Raw genomic sequence first — 9,502 nt, forward strand, 5'->3', positions numbered from 1 at the left:
ATATCCACCAAAAATAAATGACAATATTCCCTAAACAGATTTATAGATCTTAATTCTCAGATTCTCAGCAATGGTCACACTGACTAGGGAATTCTAGTTTATATCCACATCTTGGAGAGTACGATACATTGGAGATTTGGGAAAGCCTTGTATAATAGCAGTGTCTGCAACTTTACTTCAGGTCCTTAATAAAATATTCGCTTCTACTTTTACTTAACTGTAGGAGGATCAGCCTGACCATTCTCAACTCAAAGGTATGTGCACAATGTCCAAAAAGTAACTGTTCTTTAATATCTTAAATCAAAAATGGATGTCAAGTTTCCGATGTATGGGCTTTTCAAGTGACTCTGAGGCATTGTTTACCTTAAAAGTCCTTTATTAGCCTAATACACCAGCAAATGCTTGCTTGAAGGAAGCTGGAATCTGACATCTCCGCCCCTTGCACAATATATTAAGATACAATTCCCCACCTTTCTAATTTTGTCATTAATCATATTCTCCAATTAATTTAAAGTATCAGTTTCCCTTCTGTTAGAAGAACCCGCCAAATCATATCTTCGTTAGAAAAACAAGTGGCCTTGAAAGTGCATTCCTACTTTTCCCTCCCACCTTTTTAAACTAAACTAATACATGAGTCTTAAAGCAATACACAGGTTTAACATATGAAATAGCTATGCCTTCATCTCATGTCAAGCGATAACATTCGATGTTAGCAGCGTTGACAATGGAACTAACATCAAATGTTGCTTTTGGAGAATAAAATGGAGGCAAAAAACCAGCTAATCCAAACTGAACATCATACAGAAATGGTAGGGTTACGGAAGGCTGTGGACGAGTACAAGTATCTTATGAAGTGTCAATAGCAGGAAAGTGTTCATTTCATAAAATGATATAAGGCTATTTGTAACAGCATTTTTCAAATTTGGGAACTTGTAAGACGTGCTGTCTTCAACTCCCAGAATTCCCCAATTAGCAGACAGAATTGAAATGTTCTATGTTAATAACATACAAAGCCAGTTATTCTCAAACTAGGGCAGTCTCCATGGGGACCAGTAGATCAATCGAGAAGGACAAAGCTGTAAACCAGGCAGGGCCCTTCTCCCTTTTCAGCGCTTGGCTGCTCTGAGTGCATGCTTTAAAAAAAAAATCTCCCATCGATCAGATATGTCCAGCATAATTTGAATATTTCTATTCTGGTGCTGCAAAATGGTTAGCAAGATATTTCCTTGTAAGTGGTCTACTCTAGATTGAACTTTGCAACCAGCCAGAGACCCATGTTAAAAAAAATTGTGAGACAGCAAACATTTCAATATGTGTGCTTGCTCTGCTGCAACACATTCTGTTGCAATAGAAAGTGCCAGGAATTGGTTCTTGAAATCACATGAACTTTAGACCTTTTTTTCTCTGCCATAACACAAATTGCTTCATTCTTAGTTCATAATTGTCCACCTCAAGGATATTTCAATAAAAAAGATAAAAAAAATAACTCTTGTTATTAATAGATAAATTCCAGCTTCTGGATGAATTTGTTGGTAGGCTATGATTTGGATGGACCCTCTTGTGCTTCATTCTGTTCCTGTGGAAAAAGACAATCTCAGTCTAGGACTTGTTACCAGATGCTCTCTGAATCTGTTACTCATTACCGTTACCTAGGCTGCAGGAAGAAGGATCATATGGTTTGTGGAACAGAGTTTGTAGGCCATAAGCTTGTTCTTAGGAAAGATAGGTCATGTGGTAAATTGGCTGGGTCGTGTTTAGCTTCAGAAGTATATACAGATAGTCCTTGTCTTACAACAGTTATTTAACGATTGTTCAAAGTTTCATTGGCACTGAAAAAAAAAAGATTTATGACTATTTTTCACACTTAGGACCATTACAACACCCCCATAGTCACGTGATCAAAATTCTGTTGCTTAGCAAATATGCTGACTCATATATGACAGTTGCAGTGTCCTGGAGTTATGTGATCACCTTTTGTGATTTTCTGACAAAGTCAATGGGGAAGCCAGATTCACTTAACAACTGTGTTGCTAACTTAAGACCTGCAGCGATTCACTTAACAACAACAACTTAGTCAAATGGGGCAAAACTCACTTAACAAATGTCTCACTACTTGTAATGGAATATTAGTCTATGCAAACATACATTGAAATCAGAAATTTAAAATAACCTTGTCCCAGACTTCAAAGATAAATAAATACACTTGTTTTTACCTTTAATATAGTTGGTACACTGATTCATTTATTTGTAATAACCAAAAATGAATTGCAACAAATCCTGGCTTTGCAACAGGCTTCTAGATTAAGCCATAATATGAAATATTTGGCTGTAATATCTATATAAATATAACCTGATTTAACTATGTTGAGTGAACCCAACCAATGGGCTGTGTACAATAAACTCAACTCCCTTTGATTTCACTGAAGGCTTTATAGCAGACTCTAGGCCAATACTAGAGACAGCACACTAAAAAGCAGAGACATCACCCTGTCAACAAAAGTGCGTATAGTCAAGGCTATGGTCTTCCCAGTTGCAATGTATGGTAGTGAAAGTTGGACCATAAGAAAGGCTGAGCGCCAAAGAATTGAGGCCTTTGAACTGTGGTGCTGGAGAAGACTCCTGCGAGTCCCTTGGACTGCAAGGCGATCAAACCGGTCAGTCCTAGAGGAGCTCAATCCTGACTGCTCTTTAGAAGGCCAGATCCTGAAGCTAAAACTCAAGTACTTTGGCCACCTAATGAGAAGGAAGGACTCCCTGGAGAAGAGCTGGGGAAGATCGAGGGCAATAGAAGAAGGGGACGACAGAGAATGAGGTGGCTGGATGGAGTCACTGAAGCAGTAGGCGTGAGCTTAAATGGACTCCAGAAGATGGTAGAGGACAGGAAGGCCTGGAGGAATGTTGTCCATAGGGTCGCGATGGGTCGGACACGACTTCGCAGCTAACAACAACATGGCCAATACTATTTATTGTCTGTCCTGTTGCTTTCTGTTGAGCCTTGGGCTTTATTTTTAATTACCTTCTCTCATTTTTCATGTTTCTCCCTTTACAAGACTGTTGAGATCATATGATTAATTTTACTTGGAGTCTGTCTCATATAAATGTTCACTTCTCTGGAACAAATGTTTCTCTATTTTTATACTATTGTTGCCAATCTTATATTGCAAACACTTGGGACAGTGATTAATGTGCTTGCACTGTGCCATGTATGTTGATGGATTTATATAAATAAATGGCTAGAATTGTGTATTTATATAAAAGATTTCAGTACACACACACACACACATATATACATATATACACATACACACACACACACACACACACACATGTACATATTGCAAGGCCCTTCTAACAAAAGAAACAATTTGGTAATTATAAGACAAGTTTGCAGTTAATGCATGTTACAACATAAATCAAGAACACCTCTGAAATGAGTCATTATCATTTATAAAGAGAAGCAGAAACAACAGCTTTCAGAAAGGTTAGACTTCCAATACCTTTAGAAAAAAGCAATTTGCCACTGTGATTAGGGGGTGTAAACCTGTGGGTAATTGTTGGCACATTCTGAGAGAAGTTAGAGGGCAGTGACAATTAACAGGGTACTGAAATTATTGGGAAGCTGAATGGGCTACTATTACCTGCTTGTTTCTGCTGATTTCAGTGAAGGATTTCACAGTTGCTATTCACTTCCATCTCTGATGCCCAGACTGGCAGAAAAGCACCAGTCAAACCCCTGAAGGACAAGTGTCTTTTATAAAAATAAAAGTAATATTAAAGTGACTATCTATCTATCTATCTATCTATCTATCTATCTATCTATCTATCTATCTATCATCTATCTATCTATCTATCTATCTATCTATCTATCTATCTATCTATCTATCTATCTATCTATCTATCGTCAGCTATTTGTTATCTATTTATCTCTATATTTTGTGTGTTTCTCTCACCCTCTGACCCCATCACTTTAACTTAGTTCACCATCCTATTCTGGCAAGTCCAAATGATAATTAGTTCCTCCCCCTGCTCCCACCCCACATTTAAAAAGAACATTCTCAAACAGGTCTTGGAAATGTGGGGAAGAAAAGAGCAACATGATGCAAAGGAAAGTAGCTCGTTGCTTAAAATTTGAGCCCTGTGGGGGAACAAGATTAAATATTGCATTATCGCCTCTAGGAAGGGTGTATATTTTATTTGGCTGGATCCCAAGTCAAACTGTGGTTCTGTGGTGAGACTTGGTATTTCTTCTAAGCTAAGGTAGGTAACATGGGGAACAGCACTGCTCCGAGATTTCTTTGCAATTTACAGGCTGCATGCCACCAAAATATTGTTTTAAGTAAAAATTAATGAAAAGCAAAGCAGAATATTGGGCATCTTCTAAGAATGTTTCTGGACCCAATATAAGACCCATAACTATTGCAAAATAAAAAGATGTTAGGTTAGGTTTAGGTTAGGTTTATTCGATTTCTATACCGCCCTTCTCCCGAGGGACTCAGGGCGGTTAACAGGGCATATATAAATAAATAACAGTACAAAAATTAAAAAGAGATTAAACCAATGCCCAATTAAAATACAATAACAATAAAATAATAAAAAACCCGTTAAAAAGACCCTCCCCATCAGGCCAGACCAGCTAGTTCAAAGAAGTGGGTCTTCAGCCCGCGGCGGAAGAAGCGGAGGTCCGGTGCCATCCGGAGCTCAACCGGCAGTTGGTTCCATAGTGCCGGAGCACCCACAGAGAAGGCCCTCCCCCTGGGGGCTGCCAGCCGACATTCCCTGACCGGAGGCACCCTGAGGAGACCCTCTCTGTGCGCACGCACAGGGCGGAGGGGAGTTGACGCCGGCAGCAGGTGGTCCTCGAGGTATCCTGGACCCATGCCATGTAAGGACTTGAAGATCATAACCAAAACCTTGAACCTCACCCAGAAGACAACTGGTAACCAATGCAGCTCGCGGAGCAAAGGTGTAACATGGGAGTACCGGGAAACTCCCAAGACAACTCTCGCAGCTGCATTCTGTACCAGTTGGAGCCTCCGAGTGGTCTTCAAGGGAAGCCCCATGTAGAGAGCATTGCAGTAGTCCAGGCGAGAGGTCACGAGCGCATGAGTGACCGTACACAGGGCATCCCGGTCCAGATAGGGCCGCAACTGGCGCACCAGGCGAACCTGGGCAAAAGCCCCCCTAGTCACGGCCACTATATAATCTTCCAGAGTGAGTCGTGAATCTTGGAGGACTCCCAAGTTGCGAGCCCTATCCACGGGGGGTAAAGACTCACCCCCCATAAGAAGAGATGGAATATTTTGAATGTCCCGGGATGCCGGAATGCACAGCCACTCAGTCTTGTCGGGGTTGAGTTGAAGTCTGTTCCTCCCCATCCAGGCCCGCACCGCATCCAGGCAACAGGACATCACATCGAGGGCATCACTGGGGTGGTTTGGGGTCGAAATAAAAAGTTGGGTATCATCAGCATATTGATGATACCCAACTCCAAAACCACGAATGATCTCACCCAGCGGTTTCATGTAGATGTTGAACGGGAGAGGCGAGAGGACCAACCCCTGAGGAACTCCACAAGCGAGAGTCCTAGGGGTCGACCTCTGCCCTCCTGCCAACACCGACTGCGAGCGTCCCAGGAGATAGGAGGAGAACCACTGAAGAACTGTGCCTCCCACTCCCAATCCCCTGAGACGCCGCAGCAGGATACCATGGTCGATGGTATCAAAAGCCGCCGAGAGGTCTAATAGGACAAGGACAGAGGAATATCCTCTGTCCCGAGCCCACCAGAGATCATTCACCAGAGCGACCAATGCCGTCTCCGTGCTGTACCCGGGCCTGAAACCCGATTGGTACGGGTCCAGATAATGTGATTGGTTTTTGCTGATAGTAGCAGTTATTTTGTGAATATACATCATGGAGTTCACAGGCTAAGTTTGAGCCAACAATTCATAACTTATAAGATGTAATTTTAATAAGTAATATACAATGTAATAATATACTGTAATTTAGTATAGTAATAATATACAGATGGGAGCTTGAACCACTGGCCCTGTGGTGCAACTGGAACAATTTAGAACTGAACATACTTAAACTGTAGAGATGATAGTAAATTATAGAAGGAGTGTTAGGTAGATGACTATGGCCTAACTGGTTGGGTTGGCAATATATATAAACTATGATTGTATTGTTGTAATATAAACTGTATTGTATCACTTTAAATGTGTGATGATTGGCCAACGCTGTTTCTCCAACGGCCATAAGAGGAAGCTAGAGACATAGCTTCTTTCTGTCTGTTATTCTCTCTGTTACGTTTGCTGTTACTTGCTGATTATTGTGGTTTGTGGGTTTGCTACTGTGTGCTAAACCTGAAGAACTGTGTTTTGACTTACGGACTGGTAAGAAGACTCTGTACTGGATAATCCTTGGACTATTGTTATTTGCTATCATCTCTTTACTCATGTATGACCTGGACTGATTTTTTTTCTTGGATTGTGCTATTGTATTATTCCACCAGTAAACCGTTTTACACACCTCAGTGTATCTGTGTGGTTGCTGCGTAAACTTGCCTACTCTCAGTATCCTCTTTTTCTGTGCAAGCTCTTGTTAGCTCAAGAGGTATCCTGCACATCCTTGTCAAGGAGGTCTCCTACCACCTCTTACAATATTAGGCAACACAGTATCAACAGTACAGAGCTTCACATTTCTGGGTTCTATAATCTCCCAGGTCTTGAAATGGGTACCTAACATTAGACCCATCATTAAAAAGGCACAGCAAAGAATGTTCTTTCTGCGCCAATTCAGAAACCTCAGACTGCTCCAGGATCTGCTGATACAGTTCTACGGAGGAATTATTGATATCTGTCTGGTTTGGTACAGCAACCAAACAGGACAGGTTCAGATTTCAAAAGAAAGTAAGGACTGCAGAAAAAAAACAATTGCAACCAGCCTGCCTTCTGAGGACTGGCATATTTGCAGAAGCCAGAAAGAGGGCTGAGGAAATGTCTACAGACCCTTCACATCCTGTACATAAACTGTTTCAACTCTTCTCCTCTGGATGCCGCTATAGGGCATTGCATGCCAAAACAACTAGACATAGAGATAACTCCCCCCCCACCCGTGCCATCACTCTGCTGAACATCTAATTCCCTTAGCATTGTCTTATATCTAAAAATATTTACCCATGTACTAGGGCTGTATTACTATTATCCGACTCGTCTTTCCTATTATCTTCTTCTACTGCTATTTTATGATTATATTACTTTGCTGTTCGTATATACACTGAGAGTTTATGCACTGTAGACAAATTTCTTGTGTGTCCAATCACAATTGGCCAATAAAGAATATTCTGCTCTACTCTATTGTTTGAAATTCCAAATATGCCCATTGTCCCAATTTTAAAGGTATTTTAAAGGGTTAGGGAAGGGGAGGGATAGTAGGACGGGGAGGGATTTTTTAATTAGTACTCAATCTGGGCCTGAGAAGGGTCCCGGCGGGATAGGGTTAAGGGGAGAGGCTGCTGGTTCTGTGTGTACTGGGGTAGGGCTTCAAATCCCCACGACGATAGGGAACAGCAGCAGATGTGTGCACGGAGGGCTGTATTGACATCCGGGATCGCGCCCCCGCTGCTTGCGAGCGGTGACACGCTCCGACCCTCCGATTAGCACCCTTTTGCCCAGGGGTGAGGGTGATCAGACTGAGCTGAGCTCAGACTGGTTTACCTTAAGGCCTGGTCCGTTGTTAATAAGGCTCCCCTCGTTCGAGACTTGATCGAGGAGGAACGCGCGGATCTGGCATGCATTACGGAAACCTGGTTGGGCTCAGAGGGAGGAGTCCCTCTGATTGAGTTATGCCCCCCAGGTTTCTGTGTGCTACACCAGCCACGAGCTCAGGGCAGGGGTGGTGGGGTGGCGGTGGTTATCAGGGAGACTTTATGTCCGCAGGAGACCACCATTGTCCAGATTGCTGGGAGTGAGTCCCTCCTACTGAGATGTGGTTCTCAGGTTCAGATGGGCTTGTTGCCTACATACCTGGCACCCAGCTGTGTGGCAACAGCTCTGCCCGAGCTGCTCGACACCCTCTCAGGGTTGGCGGTGGAGTTCCCCAGTGCTGGGTGACTTCAACCTGCCTTCCCTGGGAGGGTCATCGGAGCTAGACTGGGAGTTCATGACCTCCATGACGGCCATGGACCTGAATCAAGTAATTCAAGGCCCGACTCATGTGGGGGGTCACACTCTTGACCTGGTGTTCCTGTCTGGACAGTGGTTGGATGATTTGGGAGGGTGTTTACCGGTCGTTACTCCCCTGTCATGGTCTGACCATCATCTCCTGTGGCTGGTCTTCCGTTATGCCACCCCCCGCTGCTGGGCAGCGGAACCAACTAGATGGTTCCGCCCCAGGCGCCTAATGGACCCTGAACGGTTCCAGATGGTGCTTGGGTCTATACCTACCGCCCTCACTCACAGCCCAGCTGATGTCTTGGTGGATGCCTGGGAAAGGGCGGCCACTGAGGCACTCAACTGTGTTGTACCCTTACGACCTCTGACCCGTCGCAGATCCCGTTGGGCTCCATGGTTTTCTGTGGAGCTCCGAGAGATGAAACGTCGGAGACGGGGTCTAGAGAGCAGTTGGAGGTCCAGCCATTCCAAATCTGACCGACTGCAGTTAAGAACCTTTATAAGGTCTTATCTTGCTGCGATGAGGACGGCGAGGGCTAACTACTTCGCCACCCTCATCGCGTCCGCAGATAATCGCCTGGCCGCCTTGTTTAGGGTGACTCGCTCCCTTCTTAACCAGGAGGTGAGGGAGGTTCCCTTGCAAGGATGGGCCGAGGAGTTTAGTCATCATCTGACGGACAAATTGCTCAGATCTGGGCCAGTTTGGACTCTGACTGGGTGGAGTCTGACGTGGAGGAAATGGACAGTCCTGAGCATGCTATCTGGACTGTTTCCCCTGATGATGTGGACAGGATCCTGTTTCCCCTGATGATGTGGACAGGATCATGGGGAGGCTGAGCTCCACCACTTGTTTGTTGGATCTGTGCCCCTCCTGGCTGGTTTATGCGGCTCGGGAAGGGACACGAGGCTGGTTCCAGGCAGTAATAACTGCTTCTTTGAAGGAAGGCATCTTCCCCGCCGCCTTGAAGGAGGCGGTGGTGAGACCCCTCCTCAAAAAGCCTGCCCTGGACCCAGCTGTTTTAAATAACTATCGTCCAGTCTCCAACCTTCGCTTTCTGTTGAAGGTTGTTGAGAGCGTGGTGGCGCATCAGCTTCCTCTGTTCCTGGAGGAAACTGATTATCTGGACCCGTACCAATCAGGTTTCAGGCCCGGTCACAGCACGGAGATGGCACTGGTCACGCTGGTGAATGATCTCTGGCGGGCTCGGGACAGGGCTTGCTCCTCTGTCCTAGTCCTATTAGATCTCTCAGCAGCTTTCGATACCATCGACCATGGTATCCTACTGCGACGTCTGAGGGGGCGGGGAGTAGGAGGCACCGTTTTACGGTGG

Source organism: Vipera ursinii (assembly GCF_947247035.1).
Source record: "Vipera ursinii genome assembly, chromosome: Z".
NCBI classification, from domain to species: Eukaryota; Metazoa; Chordata; class Lepidosauria; order Squamata; family Viperidae; genus Vipera; species Vipera ursinii.